Source organism: Diaphorina citri, unplaced genomic scaffold (assembly GCF_000475195.1).
Source record: "Diaphorina citri unplaced genomic scaffold, Diaci psyllid genome assembly version 1.1 scaffold540, whole genome shotgun sequence".
In the NCBI taxonomy this organism is placed as follows: domain Eukaryota; kingdom Metazoa; phylum Arthropoda; class Insecta; order Hemiptera; family Psyllidae; genus Diaphorina; species Diaphorina citri.
The window spans coordinates 27,109-42,770 of NW_007377974.1; the positions used below are offsets into that span (position 1 = coordinate 27,109).

The window sequence follows — 15,662 nt, forward strand, 5'->3', positions numbered from 1 at the left end:
GAACTTTCAGGCGGAACAATGGGATCGGTTTTGATTAATTTCAGGCGGTTACCCGCGGTGTAGAGTGAGTTGGTTTGGAGGATGAGTCATTATGGCATTAGCATTAGTATTAGATAGAGTGCTGTGAAATTCTTGAAGTGTTGTTTTTCAACCATCTGCTCAGGGACCAGGTACCTAGGTATAGAATCATCTATCTAGATATAGTTCATCCAGATCAATGTGACAGCAATGAGTCATCAACCCAAAATGAAGGAACCAATCAGATTGCAGGAAATCCTTTGAAGTGTTGTTTTTCAACCATCTGCTCAGGGACCTATAGGTATAGAATCATCTATCTATGTAGTTCATCCAGATCAATGTGACAGCAATGAGTCATCAACCCAAAATGAAGGAACCAATCAGATTGCAGGAAATCCTTACATTGTTGCAATACAGGTAAAGGTCTATTTTTGATAAACTCTCTCTTTTAAAATGTAGAGGTAGCTCTAAGTTCAGAGGTTGGATTCCAGAACAGGTAAGGTCCTAAAGGTAATAGACCTTTGATAAACTCTCTCTTTTAAAATGCACAGGTAGCTCTAAGTTCAGAGGTTGGATTCCAGAACAGGTAAGGTGGATATCGCCTTACCATCCTGTCCTCTTCCTTTCGATTTCAGGACGATATAACCCCCGTTGCCTCTATCCCTCATTGCAGTTCCATCTATCAAATCTCATGTGTAGTGTTTATAGTGCTGGACTTCTGAGATTGGCAGTTCGTGTCAAAGTCAATTAAAAAAAACCTCTAGTTTTTGACAGTCATTTTCATGATTACCAGAATTCTTATTATTATTATTTTCGGTACTTGTGCAGAAGTCACGTCCGTGGAATATTGCTACCAAAGGAACTGGCACAAACGAGCAGTGACCAGTGTTATTATAGGTAATTATGTTTTGAGCGATAAATTATGTCCTGTAAAATTGGAGGATTGGAAAAACAGAGCTTTGAATTCGAACCCTTGGAGCTTAGGTAGGTATCTCTAGTTATGATGCCCCCCCTGTATACTTGTCTCTATTAGATTGCCTCCTACAGTTCAGAGCTATGACCATTTTTGGAACTCCTATTGGAAAAAGATAGTTATTTTGCCAAAATAAAAAGAAAAGGAAATTTTATAAGAAAGTCCACACCATCGAAAATAGTCTGGAAACTATTTTATCCTAGCAGTAGGCATGTATACCATGTAGGTACCTACCTTTATTGTGAGCAAATACAATTCTCAACACAAAAAATCCATACCTCGGCTGGGATTGAACCCACGCCCTCCCGATTATCAGACGAGCGTCTCGACCACTTTATTACCTAGGCAGATGATTTATCTAAATTTTGAAGTACTCTAAAGGTGTGTCCACACATAGTCGAAGGCCGTCGATCGATGTGAATCGACGTTGATCGACGGCCAATCGACGGCCCGTCGGCTATGTGTGAAACTCTGAACACACCTCAAGACTGAAATGTTTTAGAAGAGCAAGCGATGCGCGCACAACTTTTTATAAAGGATTATTAATATTTTCTTACAAAGCATAAAATATTAATAATCTAATTTTTTACCCGGGAGATAACCATCTTGTCCCTCTTCCAATTATCGTCGTCTTTATAAATATTATTAGCTGGAATTTCATTTTGAGAATTTATTGAAAATCATTTTTATTACTTCGGACAGTGCTCGGTTTAATATCGAGATTATCAGGCTCATTTGAAAAGGCACATGGTCTGAGATCGACCTAAACCTAAACAAATTAATCAAGAGGATCTAGGTAGGTATCTAAAGCTGTGTCCATACATACGCCATCGATCGACTTGATCGATGGTTGATTGACGAAGTGAATTTACGTTGTCGAGGCAGTGTGCGGTTTCAGTCGACATCGATCGACGGCGCCGACTGTGTGTGGACACAGCTTTAGATGTTGGTACTTGGGCCCTATTCCAAGAGCCATCCTGTACTTCTCATTTAATATCTACACGTCCATCAGGCTCATTTGAAAAGGCACATGGTCTGAGATTGACCTAAAGTACCTAAACAAATTAATCAAGAGGATCTAGGTAGGTATATCTTAAGCTGTGTCCATACATACGCCATCGATCGACTTGATCGATGGTCGATTGACGAAGTAATCTATGTTGTCGAGGCAGTGTACGGTTTCAGTCGACATCGATCGACGGCGCCGACTATGTGTGGACACAGCTTTAGATGTTGGTACTTGGGCCCTATTCCAAGAGCCATCCTGTACTTCTCAATTAATATCTGCGCGTCGAAAAAACGTCACGTTGCGCTTCGCCGCGCCCGCCATCGTGCTATTTGGAGATGACAAAATCACTTACCTATATTGGTGGAGATGCTAAAACTACCGAAATTAGTGGAGCACAATATTGAGCCTCTAAACCACTTGAAAGCTTATTATTTATGGCAAGTCTTTTACGTCGACAGGCCCGAAGTTAGACCTGGATGTAAAGGGTCTGTTTTTTTTACAGGTTTGATAGCAAATGAAGTCTTATCACTCGGAAATTGAAGAGAGGAGGAGGGGGAGGACAGGATAGGAGAAAACGAGCCGTTCCGAGAACGCACCTTATTTTTGTTCAGGATAAAGTTCGCCACAGTTGCGGTCGAATTTTGCACCCTCTTGTTTACCAATTGAACGTGTTGACCACTACACGTTCAACAGGATAGGAGAAAACGAGCCGTTCCGAGAACGCACCTTATTAAATTTGTTCAGGATAAAGTTCGCCACAGTTGCGGTCGAATTTTGCACCCTCTTGTTTACCAATTGAACGTGTTGACCACTACACGTTCAATTGGTAAACAAGGAATTGGTGGAATTGTACATTGTACCTACTTACTTTTTTTTTTTCCTCAAAAGAATATAGGTTCTCAGGTATTCGCCAAGGTACACTTACCATAACAGTCATCACATTACTTGGTTACTTCCCATGGTTTCATAAAGCACCGGAAAGTCTACATATAACAAAGCAATGATTGATGAAGACCTAAATTGCTTTCCTAAAGTCAACTCATATGTTACCAGTTTCATGGTGGAATTTGGATATTTATTTGGGTAAGTGGCCCAGTTATTAAACCCTGTAAAAAAATTAGCACAGTTAAAGATATTATGTAGATAGCAATAAATTAACAGATAGGTATACCTACCTAACATTTTCTTCGACTTTTCTTTTGATAACCGGTACAGACGGTATGGGGATTAACTCATTGGGAGGCCAATAACTAGCACACGCATAAAAGCAGGTTTATTTTGGTAATTCTATCAAACTAATGGTGGGTTGGTGGAATTGTATAATTATTGTACCTACTTACATTTTTTTTTCCTCAAAAGAATATATGTTCTCAGGTATTCGCCAAGGTACACCTACCATCACAGTCATCACATTAGTAAAGTTGGTTACTTCCCATGGTTTCATAAAGCACCGGAAAGTCTATAACAAAGCAATGATTGATGAAGACCTAAATTGCTTTCCTAAAGTCAACTCATATGTTACCAGTTTCATGGTGGAATTTGAAGATTTTTTTTGGGTAAGTGGCCCAGTTATTAAACCCTGTAAAAAAATTAGCACAGTTAAAGATATTAAGCCAGCCTAGTTAGCTTAGTTGGTAGCGCGTCTGCCTTGTAAGCGCTAGGCCGCGGGTTCGATTTCCGCCCGGGGCGGATTTCATCCTGATGGGATAATGTTCGTTCTCGGAACGGCTGGCTTTCTCCTATCCTGTCTTCCTTCTCTCTTCGATTTCGGGACGATAAGACCATAGCAGTTACAGTTCCCCCTGTCAAACGTCTTCCTTCTCTCTTCGATTTCGGGACGATAAGACCATAGCAGTTACAGTTCCCTCTGTCAAACCTCTTTTTTTTTAAAAAAAGATATTATGTAGATAGCAATTAACAGATAGGTGTACCTACCTAACATTTTCTTCAACTTTTCTTTTGATAACCGTTACAGACGGTATGGGGATGAATTCATTGGGAGGCCAATAACTAGCACACGTTTTTTACTTGGGCCAATAACTAGTACACTTACCCTATTCGGGTAATCACTTCGTAATTATTCGACCAATCAGTTCGTCATTACTCGGTAAATCTTGAAAATCAATCACCCTAGTTAGGGCTGATTGAGAGGCTGACGAAAAACGCCGACCCCGACTGTACACGGGAAAGGTGAAGAAAAAGAAGAAGCTTTAAGGTCAACCCTTAAAACACAAGAATGATAACTAGAATTGGGGTTTTAAAATTAAATATAAAATTAATTAACTTATTAATTAAAATGAATCCTTGAAGATGGACATTGTTTCCTTATCTTCCATGAATACGCCACTGATGAAGCTCAAACTAAATGTACCCCAGTGTAGGAGCTAATAAACTAACAAGACTTATGGCCGCCATCCATGTAAAGGAAATGAGACTAAATTAAACTGATATTAACTTGATCATACTCCAATCATTGATCCGTTTTCGTTGGATAGGGGGAAGAGGCCGATAATGGAACCTGCTAATTAGAAAAAGTAACCTCAAATCAAATCATCATTTATTTGTGGTGAAGCAGTAACCTCTTCACAACTTTGTGGGTATCACAGTATTACAAGTCTTTCATTTACTCAATCATTATATTTATTACCTATCGCTCGTTTCTTAGACTTGTAATGCCGCCACTGGTCGCTACTCGATTAAAGTAGCTACTCAATTGTCCTCACGAGGCTGAGTGATACCCACTTGGCCACGGAGGTTGCATAGAAAAGGTAACCTTTTTTTTACCCCATCATACGAGTATTACATAATGAGAAATGATACAAAATACAAGCTCCGAAAAACCAATCTCCAAGGAAAGATGTACGCTAAAAGAAGTCCAAGCCAGCCTAGTTAGCTTGGTTGGTGGCGCGTCTGCCTTGTAAGCGCTAGGCCGCGGGTTCGATTCCCGCCCGGGGCGGATTTTATCTAAGTGATCACTGACGCACCACTCAACACAGACGCCATTCAAGTTGGAAATGATCTGAGCCAAGTAAGTCCCAAAGATAGATGGAATGAAAAGAAATTTAGAGGACATTATTGCGAAAATGAATTATGAGGAAAAGACATTTTCTAGTTACCTACCTAGTTGTGAAAGAAAAAGAAGTGTGGATGAAAGATAGCAGGAACTTTAATTGCTAAGGTCTTATTGTCCCGAAATTGAAGACAGAAGGAAGACAGGATAGGAAAAAACCAGCCGTTCCGAGAACGAACATTATTCGTTCAGGATAAAATCGATCCCGCGGCCTAGCACTTACAAGGCAGATTGCAGATTACCCATTCCTAAACACTTGTGAATTTCCTAGGTTTAACATTCAAAATGCTCAGGTAAACGCAGTCTCGCAGTATTATCAATTGCAACTCAGATCGGTAATTACTCCACTTGAGTGCATTGATAAGAAACCGCATGATTGAAAAACGCATCAATGAAAACCTGCCTTCCTTGATGAAATTTATGAATGAAAATCGAAAACATTCTTACGCAAATGTTTAAGTAATAATAAAAATAAAATACGGATATATATTATACGTTTTTTTACGATAAAACATAATAGGCACTCTTTTTCCTGTAGGTGTTCTTATTTTACAACCAGGCCCTCACACTGAATGCCTCCCCGCAGTTTTCCTGTCATACCTGCTGTTGTTTCTAATTTCTAATAGAGCTGTAGACTGTAGTTTGTTTCGAATGTAGATGAAAGCGCCCGATTAGAAACTTTGTAACGAAATCATAACAACTTTATTGACACGAAAAAGTATTAGGAGAAGTTGAGGAGGGGATTGGGAGGAGGAGAAATTACGGAACCGGGGGGTCGGATATCGAAGGAGAGAATATAGAGAGGAGGAGGAGAACGAGGTGGAGTGGAAAAGAAGGAAGAGATTGAGGAGAAGAAGGAGGAGGTGGAAAAGTAAAAGAAGAAGAACGAGGTTGAGGAGAAGAAGTAGGAGGAATAGAATTAAGAAGAGGAGGAGGAGGAGGAGAAGAAGGAGGAGGAAGAGAGTTTTTAGGAACGCCCAAGAGGGTGGAGGGAGGAGAAAGGAATATGGAAAAAGAGAAGATTAAGAAGGAGAATGAGGAGGAGAATTGTTTCCCTAGGAGCACCCAGGGAGGACTTCTATAAGAGTATTCTAGAAATCTAGACAATAGTAGTGAAATTCAATCCTAGGTAAAACTTGACCCACGTCTTCCTCCCAGAGCATAAGTGGCAGACTGGGAGCAAGGTACATTACATAACTATACATAGGAATACAAAGTACATATATACATATACCTATGTAATAATAATAATAATAATAATAATAGTGCTTATTTATACTGCTCGCCTAGGACTGAAAAGTCCCTTTACTCCAGCAGTAGGCTAGTAGCGTTTTCCAATCATGCTATTTCTTATCAATGCACTCAAGTGGAGTAATTACCGATCTAAGTTGCAATTGATAATACTGCGAGACTGCGTTTACCGCTGAGCATTTTGAATGTTAAACCTAGGAAATTCACAAGTGTTTAGAAATGGGTAATCTGCCTTGTAAGTGCTAGGCCGCGGGATCGATTTTATCCTGAACGTTCGTTCGTTCTCGGAACGGCTGGTTTTTTCCTATCCTGTCTTCCTTCTGTCTTCAATTTCGGGACAATAAGACCTTAACAATTAAAGTTCCTGCTATCTTTCATCCACACTTCTTTTTCTTTCACAACTAGGTAGGTAACTAAGAAAATGTCTTTTCCTCATAATTCATTTTCGCTATAATGTCCTCTAAATTTCTTTTCATTCCATCTATCTTTGGGACTTACTTGGCTCAGAACAGTTCCAACTTGAATGGCGTCTGTGTTGAGTGGTGCGTCAGTGATCACTTTGTACGTGGCCTGGTTCACTTTCACCTTTACATCTTTGGTGTTTTGTGTTCAATATTGGAGGCACTCGATTTGATACTCTTTACACTTTAATGTCCTCTAAATTTCTTTTCATTCCATCATCTTTGGGACTTACTTGATGGCTCAGATCATTTCCAACTTGAATGGCGTCTGTGTTGAGTGGTGCGTCAGTGATCACTTTGTACGTGGCCTCGTTCACTTTCACCTTTACATCTTTGGTGTTTTGTGTTCAATATTGGAGGCACTCGATTTGATACTCTTTACACTTTTTGTGAATATTTTATGTTTTTTTTTTTCTATTTTTACATTCTCATCTGATACCTCAGGTAGATGTGCGTTCTCTTTTAAAATAAAGCTAACTTGGCCTGACTTGATATCAAGCAGTCGTGGCCGAGTGGTTAAGGCGTCTGACTAGAAATCAGATTCCCTCTGGGAGCGTAGGTTCGAATCCTACCGACTGCGAAATATTTTTGGCCGGTTTAGATTTGGTTTCACTTTTTCAAATACATTTTTATGTGTGCTTCCGTCCGACCCACCGTCTTTGTGTGCCTTTGTTTCCACAGTTTTTCCCTGGGTTATAGGTACTTAGGAGCTGGTACATTCAACGTTCCAAGAGACATCAGAAATTTCATCACAGAAGAGCGGTAACATTTCAAAGGAAATAATTAGGTAATGATTTAGGATGGTTCAAAAAAAAAAAAAAAAAAAAAAAAAAGGAAAAAAAAATCGCCAGCCTAGTTAGCTTAGTTGGTAGTGTGTCTGCCTTGTAAGCGCTAGGCCGCGGGTTCGATTCCCGCCCGGGGCGGATTTTATCCTGGTATATGGCATATGGGGCAAGAAACGAAGACATAAATATATATAAGGCTCATACACTGAACAAAGTGATGCTTTTTAACGTTGTTAGTTTGTTAGCCTTCATGATACAGAATTTCAAATTCACAACACACAAAAAAGAGATTCTTCAAAAATCGTCCAAAAATATTTCGCAGTCGGTAGGATTCGAACCTACGCTCCCAGAGGGAATCTGATTTCTAGTCAGACGCCTTAACCACTCGGCCACTGGAATCTTGGATATATGCATCATATTGAGCAATCTTATTAGACAACAGTTTCGGCATATTATAAAGTCATACAAGCTCAATCAAGGGATACTTCTACTTGCGGTTTACACAAAACTTAATGAAACTATATCATAGATCAGTGGAGTGAGGTGAGATTTTCCAAAGCTAAAGCTATAAACCCATAGATTTTAGAATCCTGGTTTAATCCCTCAGAAGCGGCGTTTTTTGGATAAAAATGTTGAAGGGGGGTTACCGTAGAGAAAAATTAAAGCAGTGATTCCCCAGCTCGGACCCGCAGGAATCGAACCCGCGACCTAGCGCTTACAAGGCAGACGCGCTACCCTCCAAGCTAACTAGGCTGAAGGCAATCAGAAGGTCAATTGAGGCTTTCGTCAACCTTTTTACTTGTCTTATCCCATATTTCCATCGGCCTTCAAGCAAAGTTTGTGTTAAAATATGTAACGTACTTAAAATAACGCTGTTTAAGAAGTGGGGGAAAGAACACAGCCCTGAGTCACACTGTATACATATAATAAATATGTTTAAGAAACATGTTAATAATATACAATAGATAGGTAGGTACCTAAGTCCATAAATAATAATAGAAAACATATAGGTAATAATGTAAGTACATAATATATGTACCTATATGTATTACCTAAGTGCTTGGTAATGTCTTAATTAAATGTCTTAGATATACGTACACGGCTGGACTTATAACAAAAAATTTAAACTTTTATAAAGGCCTCGGTGGCGTAGTGGTCAAGACGCTCGCCTGGTAAACAGGAGGGCGTGGGTTCGATCCCAGCCGAGGCATGGAATTTTATCCTCAAATAGAGTTCTCACGGTTTTACGCCACAGAAAAGTAGCAATTTTCAGGTTTAGATTATAAGAACAATATCTAGTATACGGACAAAGTAGGTACCTACGTACGTATGGCGACAGTTTAGTGGTTGTTTTGGAGAATCATGTCCTCACGTTTATCAGCCATGATATCCTCCTTCTTCCCGGACTTTTTTTTTTTTTAAAGAGGTTTGACAGAGGGAACTGTAACTACTAGGGTCTTATCGTCCCGAAATCAAAGAAAGAAGGAAGACAGGATAGGAGAAAGCCAGGATACCGCCAGCCTAGTTAGCTTAGTTGGTAGTGCGTCTGCCTTGTAAGCGCTAGGCCGCGGGTTCGATTCCCGCCCGGGGCGGATTTTCAGATCGGCGATAAATACAACATACAAAGTATGAAATGCATCCGAGATGAACTTTTACCTGAAGTGAGTCACCGAATATCAAGTTATTCACGGAGATACCGCCAGCCTAGGTAGTGCGTCTGCCTTGTAAGCACTAGGCCGCGGGTTCGATTCCCGCCCGGGGCGGATTTTATCCTGATGGGATAATGTTCGTTCTCGGAACGGCTGGCTTTCTCCTATCCTGTCTTCCTTCTCTCTCCGATTTCGGGACGATAAGACCCTAGAGTTCACCTGGGCATTCAACGAATACCTGATCCTAAACCTGTGTACCTGACAACACAAACTCGTTAGTTGATGAAACCTCTGGAGTCCTACAAGCCAGACGACCAAACACCCAAAGATGCAGCCACTGAAGGAAGAACAGACGTGAACGACGCGATGCCAAATCTCAGAGAAATCCCGTATATAAGTAGTACATACATACATACATACATATAAGTAGTGCTTTATTTTGGCTGTCAATTTAGAAGAACGATCTCCAGCAAGAATCAAGACGGATATTGCAGGCAGCATCACTTTAGGTATAGCAGACTGGAGTGAAAAGATGGCAATTGGAGGCTTAAAAAGCTCACATCAAAAACGATGAAGAAAACCTCTCCATTCGTCCAAACAATCCCAGAAGTCATTCGCTTGTAAAACTCGTGTGTACGAGCCTCAACAGTGCAAGAACCCTCAACAAATTATTAAATTAGGTAAGAAGAAACATAATAGTAATATCCATAGTAATAGAGTAATAGTCATAGTTATAATAGTAATATACATAGTAATAGTAATAATAGTAAGTAATAGTAGATAATAATAGTGATAGTAATAGTTGTAATAGTGATAGTAATATGTACAAGGTGGTGGAAAATGTGTCCGTGATGATGACTCAATGAGTTGAACTCACGCACACCCCAAGCTTCCAGACGGTCAGGGACGGTTGAAAAGGGATCTCCTTCTTTCTAGGATTCTTTAGAAGCTATTAAACCTGATAGAATCTTGGATATTTCCATATCAGTTTGGACTTGGAAATTGAATTTAAATAATGGAAATGGTCTTATAGAATCTAGAAATTCGACGTAACATTCTGAAAATGTCCATAGCATCTTGGAATCACATAATTAATTTTAATCCTGGAAATGGTCTTAGATTCTTGGAATAGGACCTAATGGAATTTTAGAAATGCTAAATGTCATCCTGGAAACAGTTAATGAATTTAAATCCTGGAAAATTGGAAATGGTCTCAGAATCTTGAATTGGACGTGAAATTCTGGAAATGGCCATAGCATCCAGGACCTAAAACCCCGTAGACAGACGCAGCTACATCCGGCCCTGATCAAGCCCATATTAGCGCTCATACGGCGTGAGTTTAAAGAAGTCTTCAACAAACCTGAAAGAAGTCTTAATGACTCTATTACATGTTCTGGACCCTCGGTGAGTGTTAACTGTTTAACCCTTCGCGTTGATGAATGTATAATTCTGTTGTTGTATGTGAAATCTAGGTCGAATTCTATAATCTATCCCTTTGAAGCACGCGACCTCAAATTTTGGGAATTTTTTAAAATTTCTCAAAAATCCTAGTTCAGATATGATAAAAAATGAGGTTTCTGAAAAAATCCGCCCCACCCGCCCAACCCCGCCCATTTTATGGGGGGTGGTTACTCAGTGAAACCGGTATGCTGAATGTGGACATAGTTTTCCTCAGAACTTCCCCTATATAAAACAACAAAATATATATAAACTTTGATAAATTGGACCTGAAACAATAAATAAAAGTAGGGGTATACTATTCTGTCTAATGAAAATAAATAATGTGGGTGTGTGGGTGTGTTTTCTTTGAAAGGGGTAAAACCACCTATGTTAGAAGAGTTTTTTTTGTACGATGTACCAATAAAGTACAATATATTTTTGGCTCTGGTTATGGCAAATTTCTTGCTCTAAAATTAATAAAGCACCGGTATTGCACTTTATTAAAATTAAAATTGTTAAAATTAAAATTATTAAAAAAGTGGGGAAATCAAGCTATACTTACATATAGCAGTATAGGGTTTCCTTGGTAAAAGTCAGGTCCACGAGTGGCACACCGGTTACACAGTGAAACCAGACCTTCTAGCGATCAGAACGACCAAACCATTCTGCCATCCACAAATAATTATGCACCAATTGCAATTTAAGAATATTTGCCACATAAAAATATAACTGGTTCTTACAAAAACACAATTTAATTAATTTAAATTGGCAAAAACTTTTGGAAAAATTCTATCCTCTCAAAAAATCACCTGTTGTCACGACTCGACTGATAAGATTTATGATTTGCAAAAAGTAAACAGAGTAAACTAAAAAATTCTTTGAGCGGCCGATAGAGAACAGCACCAGTATCAAATCGAATAAGAATTCAGCATGATTCCTATATCTGTGTACGTCTGAGGCGCAGTATAGAAGGTGGTTACACTGTGAAACCGGTATGCTTCAAAGGGCTATTCTGGGGTTGTCCGAAAACATTAGTAAGTTGATAGAAAGAAGAAAGTTGTGAAGATTTTGAACAATGGAATCTTCCGATTTTCGACTCGTTAGATATATAATAATTATTAAATATGGGTAGAAAGACTACAAGGTATTTAAAAATGAACAAATAAAGACTCTTCAAAACAACCCTTCCACAATCTTCAAGAGCTTATACATATTAGCAGTGTTTGCAGTTCTGTTCAATACACTATTTATGTAAATATTTTGCGGAAATCGGAATGGCAACTATATTGTCAATGTTTTCTGCAAATCTGCATTTTCCTTGAATGCTTCCAGTTCATGGTCCTCTTCTACTTCTGCCTCATCTAGGACCAATGTTCTTACATGTGCTTGGAATTCAATCCTGCCTAAAGATCGATAAATAATTACCCATATTTATGATTTCCATTTCTTCAAATCGTTCCCTATAATTATCACCAATCTCTTCCAATCATCCAATAATATCGTTTATTAATAACCGTCTTATTAATTTTTTTCTTCGCGTTTTAATTCCTCGTCTTCGTTTTTTCTAATTTCAATTTAAACCCGCCAAAGTTCGTTTGGTTGTTATCTGATTAAGAAATGTATAGTGCTGTGAGTTTGTATGGTCAGCTTTTTATAGATAATAGAATGTATGTTGTGGACAAACTGGCGGTTTTGAGACTTGGAAGTTGGCAGTGTTGAATGGTCCGTCTGAGACTTGTTTGTACGCCTCTATTCCATACTTTTAACTAACTTTCTTTTAAGCTGAAAATTAACTCAATAATCTATGGGACTATGGTTTTTAGAGGAGAGCAACTGACCTGTATTACACAATATTTACACACTTTTTGACTTGTGTTTCTTCATTGTGGACGAGACTTGACCGGAATCTGCTAACAAAATTTCCATTTCCTCCTGATTCTGCTATGGTTTTTAGAGGAGAGCAACTGACCTGTAGGTATTACACAATTTACACACTTTTTGACTTGTGTTTCTTCATTGTGGACGAGACTTGACCGGAATCTGCTAACAAAATTTCCATTTCCTCCTGATTCTGTCCACAACATACCAAATTAAAGTTCAATTTATTTTTTCTCTCCAACATTGCCTCAGGTTCATGAAGCAGGTGTGCTGGGTTGTTTTTATTTAATATTAATTTTTCTATATTATTATTTCGTTCGTATCTTTGTTTTTTTCTTCTTGCATCTAAGGTATTTAATATTGTTATTTATAATAGGTTGGTAACACTGTATGTTTTGTACTTTACGACGTGTTTCTCTCATAAATAGGCGGAGTTTTGGTAAGATAAATAATATTCTAAAATAGATACGTTCTATAGATTTTTTTTCGAACAAAAAAGAGAACTCATCAGGACTGGATTAGATTGGGGGCTCAATATCCTGAATGATGAAGTTATCACTGATTCACTCGAACAAAAAAGAGAACTCATCAGGACTGGATTAGATTGGGGGCTCAATATCCTGAATGATGAAGTTATCACTGATTCACTCCTATGTAAAACCTTGATTTCGAATAGTAATGTTTTGAAGTTCGGGAAATCGGTATAAAATCGGGGGAATTGAATGCTGTCCGACCTAACACTCGTATTTATGAACAATAATGATCGTTCTTAGATCAGTATCAAGTCAAAATTGACCAATCAAATGCCTTAAGACTATGCTTAGCACGAACTTAAGAGCCAGCATTGTTTAACAAAAAAGAGAACTCATCAGGACTGGATTAGATTGGGGGCTCAATATCCTGAATGATGAAGTTATCACTGATTCACTGATGTTCTTTCCTTTTTGACTGAGCAATATTTTGTTTCGACAACAATATTTTGTTTCGACATTTTGTTGATGGAGTGGTTGGGTGGAAGAGTTCCTTCAGGAGATCCCTGCCGCTTAAAAGAAGCCATGGAAGGATTGGCGAGGCGGTGGGAATGATCTGAAATATTTTGTTGTCGATTGTTGATAGAGTGGTTGGGTGGAAGAGTTCCTTCAGGAGATCCCTGCCGCTTAAAAGAAGCCATGGAAGGATTGGCGAGGCGGTGGGAATGATCTGAATGAAAACAGAACTGGGAAAGGAGGACAAGAGATTGGACAAGGCAAAGTTTCATTCAATCAAATATTTCATCGGGGGAATAGAACACCGGAAATAGAAACAAATGAAAAATTCGGGGGAATCGACAAACGCCCCTTAGGTCAGCCACTGACCATCAGGTCTACCTGATAGTGTGTGTGCTCCTCATTTATCAGGTAGACCTGACAGGTGGGCCCGATTAGGTGTACCTGTTAGTGTGTCAGGTCTACCTGATAGTGAGTGGCCTTACCTTCCCGTCTAGTCAGGTCGCTGTGTCCTTGTTTCTCCAGTTTCCTCAATCCATGCAGTTCATCCTCTACAATAATACTGATATCATTCCAATACGCCTCATTCTCTCCCTTTTCCAGTTCCATGTATACTTTGATATCCTCCAGTAGGTCTTCCAGATCTTTAATAGCCAGACCGGTAAGGTATGTGTATGGTTCGTGCATCTCCACAGCATCCACTTCTGCCTCGGACCCGATGTATTTGGCGAGGAGGTCGATAGGTTTGGCCCGTCCTGGAAAACAAATGAGGGAGTTAGTCATGTAATAATAATAATAATAATAGTGCTATTTATACTGCTCGCATAAGACTGAAAAGTCCCTTTACTCCAGCAGTAGGCTACTACTATTATTGTGGTCAAATTCTCAAATTATTTGTGCAATCATACTTGATAGTGCTTATTTATACTAGTCGAATAAGACTGAAGAGTACATCTACGTTAGCAGAAAGCTACTGCTATTAGTGTTCAATAGATCAGTTGCGCTTACTTGGGTGATGTTTCAAAGTCATAGGGCAGGAAAAATGAGGACCAACGGAATTTTTCTTTTTCTTCTACGGGACTTTAGAGCCCGAGATATAATCGATTTAAAAAAATACCGGTAAAATCGTGAAGTTTGATCGTCGCTGGCAAAGCCTCCCGTAGGCGTATGACGTTCATAATTCAGGACTCGTTGGCTTTCGTTTGTTTTGGTGCGCAAGCGTTTTGCTGCGCATTGACGTGAAATCTGACGTCACAACGGGCGTCTTTCGACACTTTTTCATAAGACGGCAATTAAAAATTGAATTTCGACCTTTTAAAGTACTTTTCCGGTTTTGGACCTCAAGATTTGGATTTTTTACAACCTTTTTACGTCAGGAATCGACCTTTTATTAATAACCATTTCCCAATTGCAACTGCTCCATACAAAAAAAAGGCGGGTATCAAAGTCTTGTCTGACGGTCCCGAGTATGCAGTGTAGACATTACCAACCTGAGTTGAGCGATGTAAACTTGGATTCCGGAAGGTGCATGGTTCGATCCAAAGTCAAGGCATTAAAATTCCAAACAAAGGTGTATTACTTACCAAGAACCCAATTCCCCAATTGTCTTTCGAAAAAAAATCGGTGTATTTAGTAGTGGGAACATTTATGAAACTTACATTGCCTACAGGACATTCGAAATAATCATGATTGAAAGTCATGGGGTTATAGATCGACCCCATAGAACGGGTTCTAAGTGGGAACGAAAATTTCGACGCCATTAAAAATTCCTTTCCTTATTTAATCTTACTCTTCTTGTATTACTTTTGCTACTCCTCAGTCCTAGCCTGTTCCAAATGGAACTGAACTTCTTCCCTGTCTCTGCCCACTCTTCAAACTGAGGCCTCCTTGCCGAGCGCTACGTTAACGCTCATCTCTTCTCTTCTCTGCCCTCTCGTCTCTTTCTCTCTCTTGTACGCACGCTTTAACCTGAGGAGGGAACATGAGAAACAAGCGTGTTTTAATTTTTTTTTTTAATTTACTAGCGAGCTAAAGAAAGGGGGTCACAGTTGTATGAGCAGTCTGGTCGTAGAGATTTAAATGCGTTCAAAGTACTTTTCTGTATTCGTTTTTAGTACGACGAAATAATCAACAACGCTATAC

At 39.2% G+C, this 15,662-nt stretch overlaps 1 protein-coding gene and 2 non-coding genes across 3 annotated transcripts in view; 1 reads left to right on the plus strand and 2 right to left on the minus strand.

The window, feature by feature from the left end:
- The window catches only part of LOC103509881 (cactin), a 32,527-nt gene that overhangs the window by 14,023 nt on the left and 2,842 nt on the right, over positions 1-15,662 (minus strand). The gene's annotated exons all lie outside the window — the stretch shown is intronic.
- On the plus strand, positions 7,281-7,362 carry Trnas-aga. Its single transcript has one exon. It is a non-coding gene; the product is annotated as a tRNA-Ser (tRNA).
- Positions 7,882-7,965, minus strand: Trnas-aga. Its single transcript has one exon. It is a non-coding gene; the product is annotated as a tRNA-Ser (tRNA).